Source organism: Thalassophryne amazonica, chromosome 17 (assembly GCF_902500255.1).
Source record: "Thalassophryne amazonica chromosome 17, fThaAma1.1, whole genome shotgun sequence".
In the NCBI taxonomy this organism is placed as follows: Eukaryota; Metazoa; Chordata; class Actinopteri; order Batrachoidiformes; family Batrachoididae; genus Thalassophryne; species Thalassophryne amazonica.
Window position 1 is genome coordinate 67426933 of NC_047119.1, and position 24610 is coordinate 67451542.

General features: G+C 46.1%; 1 protein-coding gene and 1 long non-coding RNA gene across 2 annotated transcripts in view; one reads left to right on the forward strand and one right to left on the reverse strand.

The window, feature by feature from the left end:
• pip5kl1 (phosphatidylinositol-4-phosphate 5-kinase-like 1) overlaps positions 1 to 24610 on the forward strand; it is a 130167-nt gene that overhangs the window by 13452 nt on the left and 92105 nt on the right. The window lies entirely within an intron of this gene.
• On the reverse strand, positions 6095 to 23353 carry LOC117529846. The gene is made up of 3 exons (XR_004566118.1): positions 23290 to 23353; positions 22644 to 22649; positions 6095 to 6105 (listed from the first exon to the last, which is right to left on the reverse strand). It is a non-coding gene; the product is annotated as an uncharacterized LOC117529846 (long non-coding RNA).

Genomic DNA, 24610 nt, shown 5'->3' on the forward strand with positions numbered 1-24610 from the left:
TGCAGAATGGATCAGTGGATGTGTCACACTGTGCAGAATGGATCAGTGGGTGTGTCACACTGCAGAATACATCAGTGGGCGTGTCACACCGCAGAATAAATCAGTGTGCGTGTCACACTGTGCAGAATGGATCTGTGGGTGTGTCATACTGCAGAATGGACCAGTGGGTGTTTCACACTGTGCAGAATGGATCAGTGGGTGTTTCACACTGCAGGATTCATCAGTGGGCGTGTCACACCGCAGAATAAATCAGTGTGCGTGTCACACTGTGCAGAATGGATCTGTGGGTGTGTCATACTGCAGAATGGACCAGTGGGTGTTTCACACTGTGCAGAATGGATCAGTGGGTGTTTCACACTGCAGAATAGATCAGTGGATGTGTCACACTGTGCAGAATGGATCAGTGGATGTGTCACACTGTGCAGAATGGATCAGTGGGTGTGTCACACTGCAGAATAGATCAGTGGGTGTGTCACACTGTGCAGAATGGATCAGTGGGTGTATCACACTGCAGAATGGATCAGTGGGTGTATCACACTGTGCAGAATGGATCAGTGGGTGTGTCACACTGTAGAATGGATCAGTGGGCGTGTCACACTGTGCAGAATGGATCAGTGGGCATGTCACACTGTGCAGAATGGATCAGTGGGCGTGTCACTGCAGAATGGCTCAGTGGGTGTCTCACACTGTGCAGAATGGATCAGTGGGTGTGTCACACTGCAGAATAGATCAGTGGGCGTGTCACACTGTGCAGAATGGATCAGTGGGTGTGTCACACTGTGCAGTTTTTAACAGTGGGTGTGTCACACTGCAGAATGGATCAGTGGGTGTGTCACACTGTGCAGAATGGATCAGTGGGTGTTTCACACTGTGCAGAATGGATCAGTGGGTGTGTCACACTGCAGAATAGATCAGTGGGCGTGTCACACTGCAGAATGGATCGTGGGTGGTCACACTGTCAGAATGGACAGTGGGTGTGTCACACTGTCAGAATGGATCAGTGGGTGTGTCACACTGTGCAGAATGGATCATGTGGGTGTCACACCTGCGAATAGATCAGTGGGCGTGTCACACTGCAGAATGGATCAGTGGGTGTGTCACACTGTGCAGAATGGATCAGTGGGTGTGTCACACTGTGCAGAATGGATCAGTGGGTGTGTCACACTGTGCAGAATGGATCAGTGGGTGTGTCACACTGCAGAATGGCTCAGTGGGCGTGTCACACTGCAGATACGATCATGTGGGTGTGTCACACTGGCAGAATGGATCAGTGGGTGTTTTCACACGTGCAGAATGGATCAGGTGGGTGTGTCACATGCAGAATAGATCAGTGGGCGTGTCACACTGCAGAAATGGATCAGTGGATGTGTCACACTGTGCAGAAGGATCAGTGGGTGTGTCACACTTGCAGAAAGATCCAATGGGGTGTCACACTGTAGAATGGATCAGTGGGGCGTTGTCACACTGTGCAGAATGGATCAGTGGGCATGTCACACTGTGCAGAATGGATCAGTGGGCATGTCATACTGTGCAGAGTGGATCAGTGGGCGTGTCATACTGTGCAGAATGGATCAGTGGGTCTGTGTCACACTGCAGACTAGATCAGTGGGCTGTTGTCACACTGCAGAATGTATCAGTGGATGTGTCACACTGCAGAATGGCTCAGTGGGTGTCTCACACTGTGCAGAATGGATCAGTGGGTGTGTCACACTGTGCAGAGTGGATCAGTGGGTGTGTCATACTGTGCAGAATGGATCAGTGGGTGTGTCACACTGCAGAATAGATCAGTTTGCATGTCACACTGCAGAATGGATCAGTGGATGTGTCACACTGTACAGAATGGATCAGTGGGTGTGTCACACTGTGCAGAATGGATCAATGGGCGTGTCACACTGTGCAGAATGGATCAGTGGGTGTGTCACACTGTGCAGTTTTCAACAGTGGGTGTGTCACACTGCAGAATGGATCAGTTGGTGTTTCACACTGTGCAGAATGGATCAGTGGGTTTGTCACACAGCAGAATGGATCAGTGGGTGTGTCACACTGTGCAGAATGGATCAGTGGGTGTGTCACACTGTGCAGTTCTTAACAGTGGGTGTCTCACACTGCATAATAGATCAGTGGTCGTGTCACACTGCAGAATGGATCAGTGGATGTGTCACACTGTGCAGAATGGATCAGTGGGCGTGTCACACTGCAGAATGGATCCGTGGGCGTGTCATACTGTGCAGATTGGATCAGTGGGTGTGTCACACTGCAGAATAGATCAGTGGGCGTGTCACACTGCAGAATAAATCAGTGTGCGTGTCACACTGTGCAGAATGGATCTGTGGGCATGTCACACTGTGCAGAATGGATCAGTGGGCGTGTCATACTGTGCAGAGTGGATCAGTGGGCGTGTCATACTGTGGGTGTGTCACTTAGGCAGTATTATTAGACGGTATTGCTTAAATTTTCATTGTTACGCAGATGATACCCAGCTTTATCTATCCATGAAGCCAGAGGACACACACCAATTAGCTAAACTGCAGGATTGTCTTACAGACATAAAGACATGGATGACCTCTAATTTCCTGCTTTTAAACTCAGATAAAACTGAAGTTATTGTACTTGGCCCCACAAATCTTAGAAACATGTGTCTAACCAGATCCTTACTCTGGATGGCATTACCCTGACCTCTAGTAATACTGTGAGAAATCTTGGAGTCATTTTTGATCAGGATATGTCATTCAAAGCGCATATTAAACAAATCTGTAGGACTGCTTTTTTGCATTTACGCAATATCTCTAAATCAGAAAGGTCTCAGAGTGATGCTGAAAACTAATTCATGCATTTATTTCCTCTAGGCTGGACTATTGTAATTCATTATTATCAGGTTGTCCTAAAAGTTCCCTAAAAAGCCTTCAGTTAATTCAAAATGCTGCAGCTAGAGTACTGACGGGGACTAGAAGGAGAGAGCATATCTCACCCATATTGGCCTCTCTTCATTGGCTTCTGTTAATTCTAGAATAGAATTTAAAATTCTTCTTCCTTACTTATAAGGTTTGAATAATCAGGTCCCATCTTATCTTAGGGACCTCGTAGTACCATATCACCCCAATAGAGCGCTTCGCTCTCAGACTGCAGGCTTACTTGTAGTTCCTAGGGTTTGTAAGAGTAGAATGGGAGGCAGAGCCTTCAGCTTTCAGGCTCCTCTCCTGTGGAACCAGCTCCCAATTCAGATCAGGGAGACAGACACCCTCTCTACTTTTAAGATTAGGCTTAAAACTTTCCTTTTGCTAAAGCTTATAGTTAGGGCTGGATCAGGTGACCCTGAACCATCCCTTAGTTATGCTGCTATAGACGTAGACTGCTGGGGGGTTCCCATGATGCACTGTTTCTTTTCTTTTTTGCTCTGTTTGCACCACTCTGCATTTAATCATTAGTGATCCCCTCCACAGCATGTCTTTTTCCTGGTTCTCTCCCTCAGCCCCAACCAGTCCGAGCAGAAGACTGCCCCTCCCTGAGCCTGGTTCTGCTGGAGGTTTCTTCCTGATAAAGGGAGTTTTTTCCTTCCCACTGTAGCCAAGTGCTTGCTCACAGGGGTTCGTTTTGACCGTTGGGGTTTTACATCATTATTGTATGGCCTTGCCTTACAATATAAAGCGCCTTGGGGCAACTGTTTGTTGTGATTTGGCGCTATATAAAAAAATTGATTGATGATTGAGTTTTTAACAGTGGGTGTGTCACACTGCAGAATAGATCAGTGTGCGTGTCACACTGCAGAATGGATCAGTGGGCGTGTCACACTGTGCAGAATGGATCAGTGGATGTGTCACACTGTGCAGAATGGATCAGTGGGTGTGTCACACTGCAGAAGGTATCAGTGGGTGTTTTACACTGTACAGACTGCATCAGTGGGTGTGTCACACTGCAGAATACATCAGTGGGCGTGTCACACTGCAGAATAAATCAGTGTGCATGTCACACTGTGCAGAATGGATCTGTGGGTGTGTCACACTGCAGAATGGACCAGTGGGTGTGTCACACTGTTCACAATGGGCGTGTCACACTGTGCAGAATGGATCAGTGGGCGTGTCATACTGTGCAGAGTGGATCAGTGGGCGTGTCATACTGTGGGTGTGTCACTTAGGCAGTATTATTAGACGATATTGCTTAAATTTTCATTGTTACGCAGATGATACCCAGCTTTATCTATCCATGAAGCCAGAGGACACACACCAATTAGCTAAGCTGCAGGATTGTCTTACAGACATAAAGACATGGATGACCTCTAATTTCCTGCTTTTAAACTCAGATAAATCTGAAGTTATTGTACTTGGCCCCACAAATCTTAGAAACATGGTGTCTAACCAGATCCTTACTCTGGATGGCATTACCCTGACCTCTAGTAATACTTTGAGAAATCTTGGAGTCATTTTTGATCAGGATATGTCATTCAAAGCACATATTAAACAAATATGTAGGACTGCTTTTTTGCATTTACGCAATATCTCTAAAATCAGAAAGGTCTTGTCTCAGAGTGATGCTGTCACACTGTGCAGAATGGATCAGTGGGTGTGTCACACTGTGCAGAATGGATCAGTGGGTGTGTCACACTGCAGAAGGGATCAGTGGGTGTTTCACACTGTACAGACTGCATCAGTGGGTGTGTCACACTGCAGAATACATCAGTGGGCGTGTCACACTGCAGAATGGATCAGTGGATGTGTCACACTGTCCAGAATGGATCAGTGGGTGTTTCACACTGCAGAATAGATCAGTGGGTGTCTCACACTGCAGAATAGATCAGTGGGCGTGTCACACTGCAGAATGGATCAGTGGGCGTGTCACACTGTGCAGAATGGATCAGTGCGTGTGTCACACTGTGCAGAATGGATCAGTGGGCATGTCACACTGTGCAGAATGGATCAGTGGGCGTGTCATACTGTGCAGAATGGATCAGTGGGTGTGTCACACTGCAGAATAGATCAGTGGGCGTGTCACACTGCAGAATGGATCAGTGGGTGTGTCACACTGTGCAGAATGGATCAGTGGGCGTGTCACACTGTGCAGAATGGATCAGTGGGTGTGTCACACTGTGCAGAATGGATCAGTGGGCGTGTCATACTGTGCAGAATGGATCAGTGGGTGTGTCACACTGCAGAATAGATCAGTGGGCGTGTCACACTGCAGAATGGATCAGTGGGTGTGTCACACTGTCAGAATGGATCAGTGGGTGTGTCACACTGCAGAATGGATCAGTGGGTGTGTCACACTGGGCAGAATGGATCAGTGGGTTTATCATACTGTGCAGAATGGATCAGTGGGTGTGTCACACTGCAGAATAGATCAGTGGGCGTGTCACACTGCAGAATGGATCAGTGGATGTGTCACACTGTGCAGAATGGATCAGTGGGTGTGTCACACTGTGCAGAATGGATCAATGGGCGTGTCACACTGTGCAGAATGGATCAGTGGGTGTGTCACACTGTGCAGTTTTTAACAGTGGGTGTGTCACACTGCAGAATGGATCAGTGGGTATGTCACACTGCAGAATGGATCAGTGGGTGTGTTACACTGTGCAGAATGGATCAGTGGGTTTTTCACACTGTGCAGAATGGATCAGTGGGTTTGTCACACTGCAGAATGGCTCAGTGAGTGTGTCACACTGTGCAGAATGGATCAGTGGATGTGTCACACTGCAGAATAGATCAGTGGGCGTGTCACACTGCAGAATGTATCAGTGGATGTGTCACACTGCAGAATGGCTCAGTGGGTGTCTCACACTGTGCAGAATGGATCAGTGGGTGTGTCACACTGTGCAGAGTGGATCAATGGGCGTGTCATACTGTGCAGAATGGATCAGTGAGTGTGTCACACTGTGCAGAATGGATCAGTGGGTGTGTCACACTGTGCACAATGGATCAATGGGCGTGTCACACTGTGCAGAGTGGATCAGTGGGTGTGTCACACTGTGCAGTTTTTAACAGTGGGTGTGTCACACTGCAGAATGGATCAGTGGGTATGTCACACTGCAGAATGGATCAGTGGGTGTGTTACACTGTGCAGAATGGATCAGTGGGTGTTTCACACTGTGCAGAATGGATCAGTGGGTTTGTCACACTGCAGAATGGCTCAGTGGATGTGTCACACTGTGCAGAATGGATCAGTGGATGTGTCACACTGCAGAATGGCTCAGTGGGTGTGTCACACTGTGCAGAATGGATCAGTGGGTGTGTCACACTGCAGAATGGATCAGTGGGTGTGTGACACTGTGCAGAATGGATCAGTGGGTGTGTGACACTGTGCAGAATGGATCAGTGGGTGTGTCACACTGCAGAATGGATCAGTGGGTGTGTCACACTGTGCAGAATGGATCAGTGGGTGTGTCACACTGTGCAGAATGGATCAGTGGGTGTTTCACACTGTGCAGAATGGATCAGTGGGTGTGTCACACTGCGCAGAATAAATCAGTGTGCGTGTCACACTGTGCAGAATGGATCAGTGGGTGTGCCACACTGTGCAGAATGTATCGTGGGTTGTCTGGACACTGTGCAGAATGGAATCAGTGGGTGTGTTACACTGTTAGATGGATCAGTGGGTGTTTCACACTGTGCAGAATGGCTCAGTGGGTGTTTCACACTGCAGAATACATCAGTGGGCGTGTCACACTGCAGAATGGATCAGTGGATGTGTCACACTGTGCAGAATGGATCAGTGGGTGTGTCACACTGCAGAACAGATCAGTATGTGTGTCACACTGTGCAGAATGGATCAGTGGGTGTATCACACTGTGCAGAATGGATCAGTGGTTGTGTCACACTGTAGAATGGATCAGTGGGTGTTTCACACTGTGCAGAATGGATACAGTGGGTGTGTCACACATGCAGAACTGGCTCAGTGGGTGTGTCACACTGTGCATTAATGGATCAGTGGGTGTGTCACACTGCAGAATGTATCAGTGGGTGTGTCACACTGTGCAGAATGGATCAGTGGGTGTGTGACACTGTGCAGAATGGATCAGTGGTGTGTGACACTGTGCAGAATGGATCAGTGGGTGTGTCACATGCATTCTCAGACTGCGTTAACCCTTGAACTCAGATGCAAAATGGATAACATCTTGGAGCAAATGCTCACCTTGCAGGAGAAGGTGAAGATTTCAGAGACCAGTGAATATTCATAATTTGGGATCTGGTTTGTTCATGTGAAGCTGAAAAAGTGTTTTTCACTGCTCAACCACAAACACGGCAGTCTTATCAGCCTCTGAAGGATAAAATGCCCCATTGTTTTCCTCCAGGAGAATCCCTACTGCCTTGCGAAACATTGGCTGTCTCCTTATCTCTCTAACTCCAGTACAAGGACAGTAACGTACTCACACATGGACAAAGAAGCATGCACCACTCAGGGGCTTGCTTGCCTCTACTGGTGGTTGGCTCTCACTGCGGTATTGTATCACTTCCTGTTCCGGAGCACAGCGGTGTTTTGCTGTATCTGTTAGCTGTTTAATCTGCGCAGTTAGATTGATCTAGTTATCTAGATAACGATTTGTTTCCCAGTGTAATCTTCACGTGCCTTAACTTAAGCATAAAGTATTTTCTTTTTCTTCCCTCTCTTCTCCTCTGGCTCCAGCCGGGTGAGCCGTAGTGTCGGCGTTGCTGGAGTGGTGCAGTTTGGTTATACTGGGCGTTTCCCGGGTAACCTCTGCACCTGGGGGGGGGGGGGGGGGGTTTGATTCCCTGTTCCACCTCCGGCTTCAGCACGCCTTTGGCCGTCTGCCATCGGCGTGGCTGAGGTTTGGGGCAGTGGGATATACCCCCAGCTAGTGGCTGGTGTAGAAGTCGGAGGAGTGGCACCGTTTTGTGCCGTTTGCCATAACCGCTGTTCCACTCCAGCCGGTTGGCTTCTGGGGTATAGTCACGGTTGGTGACACTGGACGTGCTTCCAGTTTCCACTGCGCCAAGGGGCTGGGGTTGGGGTTGTTTGTTTGTATGTTTTTTTTCTCTCTTCTTGTTTTTCCCCCCAGTTTCGCCCTCAGGGTTGACTGTGGTGTCCTCTGGGGGGGAAAGGCTGTGGGTCCATCTAGCCGTAGACGGCCGGGGCTGGGTCCGTTGGTCATGAGGGGAGGCGTCTCCTGGGGTTGACGAGTGGTCCTCTGGGAGGCGCTGGGAGTCCACTTGGGTGACGTTGGAATCCCAGAGGGACCTCGGCTGTGGTTATTACTCCTGGAGCTGGCGGGAAGTCCTCTGGGGGGTGTTGGTCCCTACATGTCATTTGGGGGGGGGGGGGGGGGGGGTTTTTTAGCACTTTTTTTTGTAAGCTTAAGTTTGGGGTTTTTTTTTTTCCTCTTCCCGGGGTTTGGTGGGACGGTCCCCTGGGGGGGGGGGGGTGTTTTGGTTGTTGTGTTCGTCTTTTTTCTTTTATGACTAAAGACCGAACATGGTTGGATAAAGGCTGACCCGCACAGGTTTAAGAACTCCTGGCCACACCTGTTCTAAGTGACTGACTGAAACAAAGGCAAGGATGCAGCCAGAGGAGAGGACATCAACCATTCTGTTGGAAAACGAATGCAGATGCGGTTTCCAGCCATGGTCCCTGGAGGGGGGTGTTTCTCCTGGGCCAGGTTTGTGTGGTCGCCGGGAGGCTTCCCGTGGGGTGGGGTACTGTTGTATGGCTGGGGGGGCCTGGCTGCCTTTTTGTTTCTGTCTTTTGGTTTTCCTTCCAGGTGGCTTGCATTTGGGACTGGGTGGCTGTGTTGCTGAGGTTATCAGGACCTCACCCTGATCACCTGCGGCTCGTCAGGACTCACAGCTGTGGTGCATCTATATGGATTGGAACATGGTGGCATTTAAGACTGGAGTATACAGTGTGTATTTGCCAGAGACTCGACCTTGTGACCAGACGGGTGAGATCGTCGTCTCGGGAGCCAATCTCATCATCAGTGGATGCAGAGAACGTCCAGGGTTTGATGCACGGTCTGTGAAAGAGGAGGGGGTGAGGTCTCACGCTCGTCAGCACACTTCCTGAGGTACGTTAGATTTTGTGACTAACGTTTATACAGTCAGTAAATGTGGTGTCCCTCACACCTTATTATATTGAGCTGTACGTTAGTCATGTATCGGCTTCCACTGCAGTGGAGTTTTGTGAACTGGATGTTCCATGCCTGCAGGTTGGGAAGCTGATTAGTAATTAAGCCAGGAAGTGTTTGCTGTTTATGTACACCTTTGAGTGGTCTCTCTGTGTGTAGAGTGTGGACTCAACATAATGGTTCCTTCTTTCACAGACTCGGTTGTTGCGGCCACCTGGGGGGTGTCGGCGGGGTCCTTGGGTCCGAACGGCTTCTGGCTCCGGACCGTTAGCGCTGCTGGGAGCGCACCGTATCACCACCACGCCAGACCGCACACTCTTTTGTTTTTTTGTATCACATCACTGTTATGTATTAAATTCAGTTAGCCTTTGTACCGTGCTCTGCTTATTTCATACTGGGTCCTTCAAACGCTGGTCGGTTCTCCGAGCTGCGTCCGACACATAACAGTAGTCTCTGGCCAAACATCACGGACCCAGCGGTAGCAGAGACGGTAACGCGCCGGAAGGCGGCGCATACGTTTAGTAGTTATCCGGATCAGTTGCGGGTGCTCTCCACCCGGAATGGTGCGTGTTTTGAGACCCATTGCTGAATACTGATTTGTGCTCTCTTGCAGCCGTGTTCCTGTGTTGTGCCTTTTCGTGGGTCGTGGTGGAGTGTGACGGCGACGGCTTCGCGTCACGCTCCGACCAGGATAAGAGGTTTAAACGGGAGCTGCAAGAGTGTGTCTGTAATGGGTGCATGCGCACGGCGGAGCTCTGTAGCACGGGTCGCCTGAGCTTCCTGTGTTACAGTTGTAGCCCTGTTTCCCCGGATAAAGATAACTACTGCGTCTGTTGTATCAGCTCCGGCGTTATTTAGTTGAGCACATTTTGGTTGTGTGTGCACACAGCTGCGCACGGAGATGCAGCTCGTTTGTTGTCTGTCACCAAAGGGGTTTTTTTTTTTTTTCATTTTTAGCACTTTGGGCTCCCTCTTTTGGTGACTTAGTCACATACCGTTAAGCTCTTAAGTTAGAACAGGTGTGTTCGATTGTTTGAGCTTAACGGTATACGTCACTGATTGTTTTGTGTTAGTTCATTTCGTGTGGGTGTTTTTTGAGTTGGTTTTTGTGTGGGATTTATTTTTTTTTTCCACTGTTTGTGTCTGGGGTTGTGACCCTGCAGCCTGTCTAATAAGAAAAAAAAAAGGACCCAAACAACTGTATGTTGGTCTGTTAGTCTTTCTTTTTATTTCTTTTTGTTTCACCTCCCCAGGGTTTGATGGGACCGTCCCCTGGGGGGTAATGGGGTGGTACTTGGGTTTTTTTTTTTTTCTTTTTTTTTTTGTTTGTTTTTGTTATGCCCTCTATTCTCCTCTGACTCCAGCCGGGTGAGCCGTTAGTGTCGGCGTTGCTGGAGGGGTGCAGTTTGGTTTGTGCTGGGCATTTCCCAGATAGCCTCTGCACCGGAAGGGGGGGGGGGGGGGGTTTTGGGGTATTTTCTTTTTCTTCCCTCTCTTCTCCTCTGGCTCCAGCCGGGTGAGCCGTAGTGTCGCGTTGCTGGAGTGTTGCAGTTTGGTTATACTGGGCATTTCCGGGTAACCTCTGCACCTGGGGGGGGGGGGGGTGTTTTTTGATTCCCTGTTCCACCTCCGGCTTCAGCACACCTTTGGCCATCTGCCATCGGCGTGGCTGAGGTTTGGGGCAGTGGGATATACCTGCAGCTAGTGGCTGGTGTAGAAGTCGGAGGAGTGGCGCCGTTTTGTGCGTTTGCCATAACCGCTGTTCCACTCCTCCGGTTGGCTTCTGGGGTATAGTCACGGTTGGTGACACTGGACGTGCTTCCAGTTTCCACTGCGCCAAGGGGGTGGGGTTGGGGTTGTTTTGTTTGTATGTTTTTCTCTCTCTTCTTGTTTTCCCCCAGTTTCCGCCCTCAGGGTTTGACTGTGGTGTCCTCTGGGGGGAAAGGGCTGTGGGTCCATCTAGCTGTAGATGGCCGGGGCTGGGTCCGTTGGTCATGAGGGGAGGCGTCTCCTGGGGTTGACGAGTGGTCCTCTGGGAGGCGCTGGGAGTCCCCGTGGGTGACGTCGGATCCCAGAGGGACCTCGGCTGTGGTTATTACTCCTGGAGCTGGCGGGAAGTCATCTGGGGGGTGTTGGTCCCTACATGTCGTTTGGGGGGGGGGGGGGTGTTTTAGCACTTTTATTTGTAAGCTTAAGTTTGGGGTTTTTTCTTTTCTCCTCTTCCCGGGGTTTGATGGGACGGTCCCCTGGGGAGGGGGGGTGTGTTTTGGTTGTTTGTGTTTGTCTTTTTTGTTTTATGACTAAAGACTCCGAACATGGTTGGATAAAGGCTGACCGCAACTCCTGGAGTTCCACAAGGTTCTGTGCTAGGACCAATTTATTCACTTATACATGCTTCCCTTAGGCAGTATTATTAGACGGTATTGCTTACATTTTCATTGTTTACGCAGATGATACCCAGCTTTATCTATCCATGAAGCCAGAGGACACACACCAATTAGCTAAACTGCAGGATTGTCTTACAGACATAAAGACATGGATGACCTCTAATTTCCTGCTTTTAAACTCAGATAAAACTGAAGTTATTGTACTTGGCCCCACAAATCTTAGAACATGGTGTCTAACCAGATCCTTACTCTGGATGGCATTACTCTGACCCTCTAGTAATACTGTGAGAAATCTTGGAGTCATTTTGATCAGGATATGTCATTCCAAAGCGCATATTAAACATATATGTAGGACTGCTTTTTTGCATTTACGCAATATCTCTAAAATTAGAAAGGTCTTGTCTCAGAGTGATGCTGAAAAACTAATTCATGCATTTATTCTCCTCTAGGCTGGACTATTGTAATTCATTATTATCAGGTTGTCCTAAAAGTTCCCTAAAATCCTTCAGTTAATTCAAAATGCTGCAGCTAGAGTACTAACGGGGACTAGAAGGAGAGAGCATATCTCACCCATATGGCCTCTCTCATTGGCTTCCTGTTAATTCTAGAATAGAATTTAAATTCTTCTTCTTACTTATAAGGTTTTGAATAATCAGGTCCCATCTTATCTTAGGGACCTCGTAGTACCATATCACCCCAATAGAGCGCTTCGCTCTCAGACTGCAGGCTTACTTGTAGTTCCTAGGGTTTGTAAGAGTAGAATGGGAGGCAGAGCCTTCAGCTTTCAGGCTCCTGTCCTGTGGAACCAGCTCCCAATTCAGATCAGGGAGACAGACACCCTCTCTACTTTTAAGATTAGGCTTAAACTTTCCTTTTTGCTAAAGCTTATAGTTAGGGCTGGATCAGGTGACCCTGAACCATCCCTTAGTTATGCTGCTATAGACGTAGACTGCTGGGGGGTTCCCATGATGCACTGTTTCTTTCTCTTTTTGCTCTGTATGCACCACTCTGCATTTAATCATTAGTGATCGATCTCTGCCCCCCTCCACAGCATGTCTTTTTCCTGGTTCTCTCCCTCAGCCCCAACCAGCCCCAGCAGAAGACTGCCCCTCCCTGAGCCTTGTTCTGCTGGAGGTTTCTTCCTGTTAAAAGGGAGTTTTTCCTTCCCACTGTAGCCAAGTGCTTGCTCACAGGGGGTCGTTTTGACCCGTTGGGGTTTTACATAATATTGTATGGCCTTGCCTTACAATCTACAAGCGCCTTGGGGCAACTGTTTGTTGTGATTGGCGCTATATAAAAAAAAATTGATTGAAATTGATGACCACTCCCCCCCCACCTCCCCTCCTGCCCCATCACACACCCATCCCCGGCCACCGCCTCCAGGGGCTGCATAGTTTTAGCTGTGGCAGGTTCCCATTCCCCCAAGCTGACAGCGGCTCGACTCCTGTTGCAGCGGCTCCCCCCACACTCATAGCCTCAATCGGAAAACGGACTGTTTCAAGTTTAGTGCACATAAACATTGTCAAATGTATATGTGTTGTCTTAATTCTGATGTGTGCCATTATTATGGTAAACAAGTATAATTGTGGATTAATTGCTGTATCTTATCTTTGGCAATTTGAATGTGGACGTAATCTGTTGTTGTTGCACTTGTAATCACAATGACAATAAAGCTCATCCATCCATCCATCCACACTGTTGAATGGATCAGTGGATGTGTCACAAAGCAGAATGGATCAGTGGGCATGTCACACTGCAGAATGGATCAGTGGGCGTGCATCACTGACCTATATAAAGAAACCTACTTGTAAAGTGATGATATAGATTGATAATAATGCTTATATTTAATTTGTCTAAACTAAACTTTACGTATTTCACACTACTTAGTGCTTAACCCCAATCTGCAATTTGCAGGTTAAGATCCTTGCCAAGGGCACCATGATCATGTGCATGTGCCACAGAACCCAATATGCGATACTAGAGTACTCACTCCCAATGCTGTCTACTAAACGCGATTGTCCCTTCATGGACAGTGACATGACACCTTCTACAAGAAATACTGAAGATTTGAAGCAGCCAAGCATAAAGACGAGAAACATGACATGAGTAAGAGGACCGACAGCCATAAAGAGACAATGGACCCACAAACACAAAAGCCAAACTGGAATCACTAGAAATAGCCTAACTAATCAGTTGCAGCTACTGGCAAACCAAGGTGGGGACAATTAAAGACTAATGACATGTAGGAATAAACACAACCAGCAGAGGGAGGTAACATCAAGACAAACGACTAAGGATGTGCAGGGAACCAGACAGAATAACAGAGGGCAACAGAGAGTAGTAAAACCAAGACAAGACTAAAACCTGTGAGGACATAAATGATCAGAGGGAAGTAGAGAAAGAGACATTGCTTGACACCGAAGGTGATAGAAGACAATGGCAAAGGAGAATAATTGACAAGCTGAAGGAGAAAAGACAAGATGTAAGGTGAAAATGACAAGATGTGGAAAGGTGGGAAAAAGGTGGGAATGACTAAGAAGAAATGACAAGAAAATACTGAGACAAGATAGAGGAAATGAGACTAAACAGACAGTGGAGATAAACGGCAGAACAAACCAACTAAAACCTAATCACAGACAGGACCCTAGCAGTACCCCCCCACCCCCTCCAAGGGCTGGTCCTTGACAGCCCAAAAAGTCACAGACTAAACCAGAAGTGACCACAGGAAATACTGAAGATTTTAAGCAGCAAGCATAAAGAGACAAACTTACCATGAGTAACGTACAGAGACAGACAACCATAAACAGACAACAGACCCGCAACTGAAGCCAAACTGGAATCACTACCTAAGCCTAACTAAACAGTTGCAGCTGCTGGCAAACCCAAGGTGGGGACAATTTAGCCCCTGCTGAGCTGCATGGGCTTGTCAGCAGGGGAGCTGTAGGACTGGGAGAGGATTACCCGTGGAGCTTGTGAAAGAAGGACTTTGTCCGTGTCGTGAAGTGATCCGAGTGGGAGTGGCTCAGTCAGCCCTCCAACCTTTCTTCTGCCACGTTTCCTCAACCGATTGTCAATACGGATGGTAAGCGAGATTAATTCATCTAGAGTCTCTGGCTCATCCTGAGCCGCCAGCTCATCCTTTAACACCTCTGATGACCCATTGGAAAACATGTTATGCAGCGCCGCAGCATTCCAATCAGTCTCCATTGCCAGAATGCAGAAGTTGACGGAATATGCACGGCACTACGCTGCTCCTGTCGGAGTGACAAAAGCGCTGGGAAACGGAAGTCTTGACGTTGAGGATTCCTGGGAGAAAACAGAAAACCAATCGATAATGGGAGAGCCAGTACTCCAGAGGGCAGTAGCCCACTTGAGGACCTCCCCCTGGAGCAGGTTAATGATGTGATATGATGGAGGTACAGGTGCCAGTTGGCTACCTGCAGAGCTGTGGACAGCGTTCTTACCTACCTGGTAACCTGGCCTCTCTATCTCCATATATGAGTAAATTCTCTTTCCTAATAATAGTAAATTCTCTTTCCTAATAACCAATAACTCTTTCCTAGTAAACTCTCTTTCATTTTTATTCATCCCTTTTTGCTCTGTATGCACCACTCTGCTTTTAATCATTGGTGATTGATCTGTGCTCTCTTCCACAACATGTCTTTTTTCCTGATTCTCTCCCCTCAGCCCCAACCAGTCCCAGCAGAAGACTGCCCCTGCCTGAGCCTGGTTCTGCTGGAGGTTTCTTCCTGTTAAAAAGGAGTTTTCCTTCCCACTGTTGCCAAGTGCTTGCTCATAGGGGGTCGTTTTGACCGTTGGGTTTTTCTGTAATTATTGTATGGCTTTTGCCTTACAATATAAAGCGCCTTGGGGCGACTGTTTGTTGTGATTTGGCGCTATATAAATAAAATTGATTTGATTTGATTTAATAGAATTGTTCATTCTACATTTCAGCGCAACTGTTTTCGTTGGTTTTCTCTCAAGAACATACTCATTGCCATTTTTGACAATTTCTGACCTGGCTTTTGACCTCGTTTCGCTCAGAAGCCGGTTAATGTGTGCTTGCGTGCAGCTGCACGCTCACTCACTGTAACTGACGCCAAAATGAATTGTATATAGGTTACCACGACAACAGGAATATGATACAAATTTCCTTTGTTCATTTTGGTAAATAACTGCACGATTATTTAGGCTATGTGTAACACGGCTTTACAGCTTAAGATGTTTATTTATTTTGAAATTACCTGTGCTGAAGAGTAAATAAGCCACATAATTGCTCGACCCGGAAGGGCATATGTGTAGAGGGGAGAGAAAAGGGGACAAGGAAAGTCAGAGCAGCACGTAAAACTCATATAAGACACAGAATCTGCTTATGGTGTCATTCTACTGCTGGTCAAACAGGCGCACACGTTTTCAAGGTGTTCCACGGGTGTTACCCACGGTTGTTCCATGGCTGTTACACAAGCTGAATAAAGAAATAAATGTCTGTGGACATCAGTAAGGAGCGTGAAGTCCTTTTTGAGCAGACCAGCGTAGCTACAGTGAAAACGTCACCTGATCCATCGTGCTGAGGCTGTTTCGTCCTACACCCACAAGGCGGCGCCAGAGTTCTTCGCATCCTGCAGCAAGCCAAGGCTTCAGAGTTCAAAGTTTCATGTGCAGCTGCAAGACCAAGTGCAAATGCGCATCTTAAGGGCAAATTGTGTAGTTATGAATGGCCAGAGCTACTGATGGATAAATAAAGAGTCAAATGAATAACAAAACGACAGAAAATAAAGCAAGAAAAATACAAAATGATAACCAATTCGACCATGAGCCCCAAGAACAAGGGGAAGTACATACAGAGGCAGCTGTAAGACCAAAGGAAATGTATGCTATAACTGATCAGTCTGGAAGAGAAATAAGAAAATCCTCCCGTGAAAGACATTTTACACCTAAAATGCAAGAACTCAAGGAACAGGAGTTAGACCAAAAGCAAAAGAAGTTTCAATCACTCTATGACAAGTGGAAAACTAAAGTAAGAGATACTCGCACAAGATTAAAGGAAGCATGCCTCAGGAAAGGACTGGTGTGACATGATGGATGATGTTGAAATGCTTGATTCCGATTGAAAGAAACCTATGACAACATTAGAAGGCAAGCCGTCCCAAGTCAAGAAATTCGGAGGAAGTTGATGCATGCTTGCGCTGTAACTTTGGACTTGGTGCGGTTAATGAGACTACGAATAATAGAAGAAGAAATGGGTTTGATGATGTAGCAGAAAAGGCAAGATTACGTATGCTCCTTGATAACGAATATGCCAGATCAATATATGGATCTACTGCTTCCAGAGTAACTACCACAAGCCTTCATTCTGACCATCTCTCTGAGGTCACCTAGCATCTCAAACAAGAGAGTGGAGACGGCCGCACAACTAGCTGCAAAGAAAGCCGAAATGGAATTGGAAGAAGCTATTGAAGCTCATCGTCAACAATTGAAAAACTTGAAAACCAAAGAGACATTGAAGTAAAGCAGGCAAAGCTGAAAGTCTACACAGAGAGGAGATTAAAGAAAAACGTGAGAGATGTGCACACGGCAAAGTAAGCCCTACGCTGTCCACCTCTTACATTGAACGTCGCTGATCAGCCAGTCACAAAAAATGAGTCAGCCATTGTACAGATGGTTCAAGAGTCAATAGCTCTCACTCGGTTACCTGCCCCAGAGCCTGCTGTGTTTTACGGTGAACCTTTAAAGTCATAGAGTGGTAGCACAAGTTTTTAAGGCTATAATAGAGAGACGATGCTCAAATCCTGCAGACAGGCTATTTTATCTGCAAAATACATAGCAGGAGAAGCTAAATCTACTCTTGAAGGTAGTTTCTACCTGTAAGATGAGGAAGCCTATAAGGAAGCATGGGATAGGCTCAATGCAAGATATGGTCATTCATTTGTAGTGCAACGTGCTTTCAGAGAGAAAACTCAACAAATGGCCAAAAATCGGGGAAAAGAGTATGTCAAACTGATGAGAATTCCAGTGATTTCCTGCAAACATGTAGCAATGCCATTGCCTCACATAAAAGGTCTACAAGTGCTAGATGATTGTGAGGAGAACCAGAAGTTGTGGTCAAACTCCCAGATTGGATAACGTCCAGGTGGAATCGCTATGTAACAGAACAGCTGGATAAAAGTGAGAACTATCCAAGCTTTAAAGACTTTGCCTCCTTTATCTATAAGGAGGCACGCATAGCCTGTAACCCCAGTGTCGTCCTTACACGCTTTAAAGCCACCTGCAGAAATCCTAGCGAGAGAAACAAACGCCACAAAGCAAATGCCTTGTCACCCGTGTAAAGGCTTCAGACACTGCAACCTTCACAGCTAAGTCTGACATAGAGGAAATAAAGATAAGAGACACTGATAAGCACAAGAAAGAGACATACCGCCACAAAACTCCAACACAGCAAGTGCATTTGCTGTGGAGGAAAATCACACCATACATAAATGTCCAAGGCTAACAGAAATGTCTGTGGATGATAAGAAAAACTATGTACATGAAAACAAACTGTGCTTTGCATGCCTGAGGACAGGTCACATCTCTAAAGACTTGTAAAAACAGCGCCACGTGCAGCATATGCAAAAGAAGCCATCCAACTCCTCTGCATGAAGATCACTCTCCAGCAGACAAACCTGTACAATTACAGCAGATGAGAACATGGCCTCACTCTCTTGTTCAGTGGAAGGAAGTAAGAATGGAAGCACCTCAATGATTGTGCCAGTGTGGATTTCGTCCAACTAATTCTCCTAGCAGTGAAACCTTGGTGTATGCGCTATTCGATACGCAAAGCACCCACACGTTTGTTGATCAGGAAGTGTGTGGCAAGCTGCAGGCAGTGTTAGAGGCAGTAAAACTAAAGCTCGCAACTATGGTCAAAAGGGACAACTATGTGTGAGAGTCAAAGAGCACAAGGACTTAAGGTCAGAGGATTCTTCTCCAATACGTGCCATCGACCTACCTCCAGCTTACACAAGAGACTTCATTCCACTTGAGCGCACACACATTCCTACTTGTCAAACAGCCAGCAAATGGGAAACATCTCGCAAACATTGCTCAAGAGATTCCCCCTTTAATGGACTGTGCAGTTGGATTGCTGATAGGCTACGACTGTTCCAGAGCCTAGCTCCCAGAGAGTCATCACTGGAGATGACAACGAGCCTTATGCTGTCAGAACAGACCTAGGCTGGAGCATGTAGGAGGGGCACCACAGTTGGCAAATGCAAGCAATGTAAATGGTCTATGTCATCGTGTGGCTGTGAAAGAGATACCCCCCGTAACCCTACTGCACATTATTAAAGTACTCGAGTCAGATTTTGCAGATACCAAACCAAACGAGAGTGATATATCGCAAGAGGATATTCAATTCCTCCAAATCCTAAAAGAAGGGATCCATCAAAATGAGCATGGTCATCTTGAAATGCCCCTTCCATTTAAGGCACGCCCCCCAACTCCCAACCAACAAGAGTCTGGCTCTGGGTCGTTTGAAGCACCCTCAAAAGGAAACTGGACAGAGATCCTAAGTTTAAAAATGACTATGTGAAGTTCATGGAAGGAGTTTTCAGAGATGGCGATGCTGAAAAGACAGACTCAAAGCCGACGATAGGAAATGTCTGGTATATACCACACCAAGGTGTTTATCACCCGAGGAAAACCAGGCAAGATCAGGGTGGTATTTGACTGCTCTGCAAAGTTCGAAGGGACAGCTTTAAACGACCACTTAACGACAGGGCCTGATCTCACAAATGGCCTCACGGGAGTACTATGTCGTTTCCGTAAGCACCCCATTGCACTTATGTGTGACCATAGAAAGATGTTTCACAGGTTCCACGTCAGATCAGAGGATAGAGACTATTTGAGGTTTCTCTGGTGGGAAAATGGGAACACAGACTTGGAGCCCACAGAATACCGCATGAAAGTCCACCTCTTCGGAGCATCCTCATCCCCAGGTTGTGCTAATTACGGTATGAAACATTCCTGGCCAATGAAAATGAGAGAGAGTACCCACTAGCAGCCAACTTTGTTAAAAGGCATTTTTTATGTGGATGATGGCCTCCTAAGTGTGGAAACTGTTGGAGAGGCAATTGAGCTTCTAAAGGAGGCCCAAGCTTTGTGTGCCAAAGCGGAAGCTGCACCTTCACAAGTTTCTTTCCAACAGCAGAGACGTGCTAGACACAATCAATGTAATGGAACGTGCAGTTGAGTTAAAGGACGTGGCCCTCAACTACAATGACCTTCCAGTGCAACTAGTATTAGGCATAAGATGGAATGTAGAAAATGACAACTTTTTCTTCCAGGCGACATTCGATGAGAAACCACTGACACGCCGTGGTATTCTCTCTGTTGTGGCCTCTCTTTATGATCCCTTAGGGTTCCTGGCCCCCTTTCATTTTAGAAGGAAAGAAGTGTTGCAAGAAATGTGTCAGAAAGGCATTGGGTGGGACGATCCGCTACCTACTGCAACTGAAGCTAAGGTGGGAGGGTTGGCTGAAAGATTTAGAAAATCTCAAAATGATCCAGATCCCCAGATGCTTCAACCCATAAACTTTGGTGAAGTCCTGAGAGTTGAACTTCATCACTTCTCTGATGCAAGCAGTCAAGGGTATGGCCAGTGCTCCTACCTCAGGTTGGTGAGTGACCAACAAGTGCACTGCACTTTAGTCATGGGCAAAGCAAGGGTTGCGCCAACCAGAATAGTCACTATCCCAAGACTAGAACTAACAGCGGCCGTAAATTATGCTGCTGTGAGCTCTATGCTAAAAAGAGAACTAGAGCTCAAAGTTGACAGGGAATACTATTGGACAGACTCACAGGTAGTTCTAGGCTATATCAACAATGAGGCCAAAAGATTCCATGTTTTTGTAGCCAATCGTGCTACAGAGAATCCGCAAAACTACAAACCCAGAACAGTGGTATTATGTTGCCACTGCAGAAAATCCAGCTGACCACGCCTCACGTGGCCTAAAAGTCACTGACCTTATTGACTCAAACTGGTTCACCAGGTCCCAGATTTTTATGGAAAGAGAGATAGTAACAGAACAAAACATTCCGGAGCTGTTGGTGGGAGATCCAGAGGTAAAGGCCATACAAGTGCTGGATACTGAGTTGGAACAACAATGGGGCATTGCAGAACATTTGTCACGACTCTCCAAATGGACTACTGCAGTCAATGTTGTTGCACGCATTCAACGAATGGCAAAGAAAATAAAGACATCGGAGCCACCAGATGTGGAACAAAGGAGACAAGCCACATTGACCCTTGTTAACCTTGCACAACAAAATGCTTTTCAGGAAGAGCATGAATAACCTTGAACAGAAAACAGGAAAGTTGCCCTGTAATAACAGACTCTATCAGCTTGATCCATTCCTCAAGGACTGTGTGATGAGAGTTGGAGGTAGGCTAAGGAAGGCATCCACACATTTTGAGGTGAAGCATCCTGCAATACTCCCTAAAGACAGCATTATTACAAGGCTAATTATTGGACACTGTCATGAGAAGACACAGCATCAAGGTCAAGGTCAAACCTTAAATGAGATCAGAGCTAATGGTTTGGATTGTTGGAGGAGGTAAAGCAGTAGCTAAGTATACTCGACAATGTGTGTGGTGTAAGAGAGCCCGTGCACCACCAGAGGAACAAAGAATGGCAGATCTGCCTAGTGATCGCATTGCCCCTTCCCCACCATTCACCTATGTAGGTATGGATTGCTTTGGCCCCTTCAGTACCAAACCAAGGCCGCAAAGTGTACAAACGCTATGCTCTTCTCTTCACATGTCTCAGCTCGAGAGCAATTCATTTAGAGATGCTAGAAGACATGACAACTGATACATTCATCAATGCTTTTACACTGTTTTATAGCTATCCGTGGAGCTATCAGACAAATCAGATCGGATCAGGGATCTAACTTCATGGGAGCAAAGAATGAAATGGCAAAACTCTACGAGAAATCGACAAAGACAAAGTGACATCATACTTGGCCAAATAAGCAGTGCGACTTCCTCATGAATGCACCAAGCTCAAGCCATGCTGGAGGGCATGGGAGCGCCAAATCAGGACTGTAAAAGTGTACTGAGTAAAGTTCTTGCCCCAAAGTGTTGGAAGGTTGGATGACGCATCTTTAAGAACCTTTCTTTATGAAGCCATGTACATTGTAAACAGTCGCCCACTCACTGTTCAACAGTATCAGTGATCCCACAAGTTTGGAGCCCTTAACACCAAATCATCTTATCACCATGAAATGCGCTGTACCACTGCCCCCACCTGGCAAGTTTGTTCAAGAAGACGTGTATGCCACCAAACGTGGAGAAGAGTCCAGTATGCTACAGAGCAGTTTTGAACAGATGGAGGAAGAATACCTTGCTAACCTCACTCTGAGACAGCGATGGCATGCCCCTAAGCGCAACATGAGAGTGGTGATATTGTGATAGTCAAGGATGAAAACATCCCTAGTAATGAATGGACACTTGCAGAGTGGTAGATGTACACGAGGGTGATGATGGACTGATAGAAAGGTGTCACTACAAGTTGGAGACAAGCAACTGGGGAAGAAGGGGTGAACGCTTGCGCAAACCATCCATTATAGAGAGACCCGTCCAAAAGCTTGTCGTTCTTGTCGAAAGTAGATGATTTCTTTGAAATTACATTGATTTATTTAAATGAAGAGTGTAAGTGCAACATCTTCATGTGTATCAAAGGTAATTTGGTGGGAGTGTAACTGACGCCAAATGAATTGTATATAGGTTACCATGACAACAGGAATATGATACAAAATTTCCTTTGTTCATTTTGGTAAATAACTGCACGATTATTTAAGGCTATGTGTAACACGGCTTTACAGCTTAAGATGTTTATTTTATTTTGAAATTACCTGTGCTGAAGAGTAAATAAGCCACATAATTGCTCGACCCGGAAGGGCATATGTGTAGAGCGGGAGAGGAAAAGGGACAAGGAAAGTCAGAGCAGCACGTAAACTCATATAAGACACAGAATCTGCTTATGGTGTCATTCTACTGCTGGTCAAACAGGCGCACACGTTTTCAAGGTGTTCCACGGGTGTTACCCACGGTTGTTCCATGGCTGTTACACGAGCTGAATAAAGAAATAAATGTCTGTGGACATCAGTAAGGAGCGTGAAGTCCTTTTTGAGCAGACCAGCGTAGCTACACTCACCTCTCTGTCCTCCATCCCTCGGTGACTCCACGGCTCCACAGGTGGCTTGGCTTGCTCCCCCCCAGACCCCCCTAATTACAGTCTTCTTAACCCCCTGCCACTTTAACATTTTTAATGTAGATGTAAATTAACATTCAAAGTTTTCAGCTAGTTGACAGTAGGGTTTGTACAATATGGCCAAATTTTTGTATCTCAATTTGGCATATCAATATGATATACGATATGACTATAATTTCACACAAAGTGTAGTAACAGTGAAAAATAAACATTCTTAAACAAAACAGTAATAATACCACACTCATTTTGCACTCATCATAAGGTTAGGATACTGTGCCCTCTAAAAGTATTGGAATACTTGGTCATTTGTTTATGACATTTCAAACACAAGAAATACAAAAGTGAAACAGCAGTCTTTGTCTTCAGTTCAAACCTCAGTCAGATTCGCTACACCACAGTTACTTTAAAAAAGTAACCCATTTATTGATTACTCCTTGAAAAAGTAAGTTACTTTACTGATTACTCAGTTTTAAAAGTAACTAAGTTAGATTACTAGTTATTTTATTAGTTACTTTAGCAGCTGCCGACAACACCCCCCTCCCACCTCAACATGAAAATGACAACCAGTTTTGCTATTACTGACGTTATAGTCACCATTTCTTGACTTCAATGAACATAAATACTTATAAAAAATACATCTTTCTTGATCTTATATTTAACTGTTGACAGCACTATAACAGTAAAACTTACAATTTTATACCTACATTGTTTGTAAATGTAACTATTAAATTCTTCTAACATTTTTGTAACATTTAAATTCTTTCTAAACATTTTAGTTGTTGAAGTTTTTATTATTATTACAAGTAGTATTAGTAGTAGTAATAGTATAAAAATATGTCTTAAAAGTGGACCCTTAATCCAGGGATGTGGTGGGGAGGCGCCCTTTTCCCGCATGGATTTGCCTCTGACTTGCTGTTTGAGCAGAAGAATGGATAACGTTTATTTATGCAGAAAACACGACCAGATTAACAGGTAAGAAAGTTTAATCAGCGTTTTTTTTTTTTTTTTCCGTCATGTTGTCTTCAGAAAGAGACTTGGGTGCATTTGCATGGAAAAAATGCATTAGCATTTGCACATTGCGGATCAGCTGTTTTTAAAGAGGATACGCACAGAGCACAAAACAAAATATTCCACGTGCTTGTTTTGAAGCATTGGGTGTTTCGTTTGGAGATGGCGTTTAAGCTTATTTGGAACCATGGCACTGTTCACTAGCTTTCACCACACACCAGGCACAATGGAGTCAATGTTGTTGCGTCCCCAGTGAAAGTAAATTCGAATGAAAGACAGCTTTTGCTGTACTGTCTCAAGTTCACCGTCTTTATTTTCTTTTGACTCCCTCCCATACTTGAGTCTTCATCAGGGTCTGAATTTTGTCTCGGACCTGGTTTGGAATTTGAATTAATCCTCTTCAAAACTTCTCCATGTCCACCTGTCTCAGTCATCACTACAGCTGCATCACATCTCCTGTCTCAGTGCATTATGGAAATTAGCTATCTGCTGCCACCTACTGACACGGAAGAAACATTGCTTTTTAATCACAGTCACTTGACAATGTGCCCCTTCTATAAATGACTGGTTAAGGAAATTGGATAATTTTCCACGGCACACCTTATAATAATATTTCACGGCACACTGGTGTGTCGCAGCATAGTGGTTGAAAAACGCTGGATTAGATTAACGTGTTACTAAGTAACACGTTACTGGCATCACTAACTCTGAATCCACAGGTCACGTTTCCTAAATTTATTTGAGCTAAATTCATGCAGTTTCTTTGCACAAAGTCTAATTACAACAACACAGATGGTGAAATCCTGTGTTTGTTGCCAGTACTGGGGGCTTCCCTGCAGTCATCATTAGGTGATCCCAAGGCTCCAGCCCAACTGAGCACAGAAACATCTCCATAT